This window comes from Orycteropus afer, unplaced genomic scaffold (genome assembly GCF_000298275.1).
Source record: "Orycteropus afer afer isolate SDZICR_OR568_19922 unplaced genomic scaffold, OryAfe1.0 scaffold00533, whole genome shotgun sequence".
NCBI lineage: Eukaryota > Metazoa > Chordata > Mammalia > Tubulidentata > Orycteropodidae > Orycteropus > Orycteropus afer.
The window spans coordinates 1,742,624-1,744,097 of NW_006922120.1; positions in this window are offsets into that span (position 1 = coordinate 1,742,624).

Genomic DNA, 1,474 nt, shown 5'->3' on the forward strand with positions numbered 1-1,474 from the left:
GCATGGTGTTCCTAGGAGTGTAATACATGGCAAACCTACTAAATATTTACTTGATCTGTAGAGACAGAAGACTTCTGGGACACGTAAACAACAGCCTAGATTGAATTGCCAGAATACAGAGTCACGGCCTCTCAATCAATTCCCAGACTTGAGTCAGTTTACAGACCCACAACCCCTTGAATGAAGGGGAAGTGGGGTCCCTTTGAGGAAGGACCCTACTACATTGCCAAAAATTTATAAGGTCAATCTTTCTCCCAGCCATCCCCAAAAGGATCTGAGGCCCTTTACAGGAGTGACTGTTCATTGGGGAAAAGGAAATAATCAGACTTTTCAGGGATTATTGGACACTGGCTCTGAACTGACACTAATTCCAGGAGACCCAAAGTGTCACTGTGGCCCACCAGTCAGAGTGGGGTCATATGCAGGTCAAGTTATTGATGGAGTCTTAGCTCAGGTATATCTCACAGTGGGTTCAGAGTGTCCCTGAACACATACTGTAGTGATTTCCGCAGTTCCAGAATGCATAATTGGAATAGATATACTGAGCAATTGGCAGAATTCCCACATTAAGTCCCTGACATGTGCAGTAAGGGCTATTATAGAGGAAAAGTCAAATGGAAGCCATTAGAACTGCCTCTACCTAGAAAAATAGTAAACCAAAAGCAATACCACATCCTTGGAGGGGTTGCAGAGATTACTGCCACCATCAAGGACTTGAAGGATGCAGGGTGGTGATTCCCAACGCATCCCCATTTAATTCGCCTATTTGGCTTATGCAAAAAACAGATGGATCTTGGAGAATAGCAGTAGATTATCGTAAACTTAATCAGGTGGTGACTCCAATTGCAGCTGCTGTTCCTGAAGTAGCCCACAGGGACTCAGTCCCTTGAGGTGCTTGGTTGTCACAGAGAAGCTATTCCAATCTTGTCCTCTGTTACTTCCATAATGTATATGGATATTTTTATTTATTTATTTAATTATTGTGATTTGGGTGAAGATTTACATAGCAAATTCACTTTCCATATAGCAGTTTACATATACTTTGTCTCATGACATTGACCACAGTTTACTACAATGCAACAGCTTCCCTCCCACTTCCTGCCCATAGTTACCTCTTCCCAGTGTCCATCCCTCCATGGACTCCTGCCTCCTAAGCTGTCTCACTGTGCATAAGCAGCCCTTCTTTGTCAATGATTGTTCTCTCCAAGGAGTGTATCTACCTCAGGTAAATGTTCAACTCATATGCCTGTCTTCGGTTTGGCTGGAAATTACAGGTATGGGTTCAATTCCAGACCTGAAGGGCAGCTAGGGGCCATATTCTCGGTGGTTCCACCAGGCTCTATCAGACCAGCAAACCTGGTGTCCCCCCCCCCCCTTTTTTCCTCCAAATGATTTTGAGTTTTGTTCCACATTGTTTTCCTTCTCTATCAAAGATCTGCTACATAGATCCCCTTCCAAGTGGATGACAGTGGTA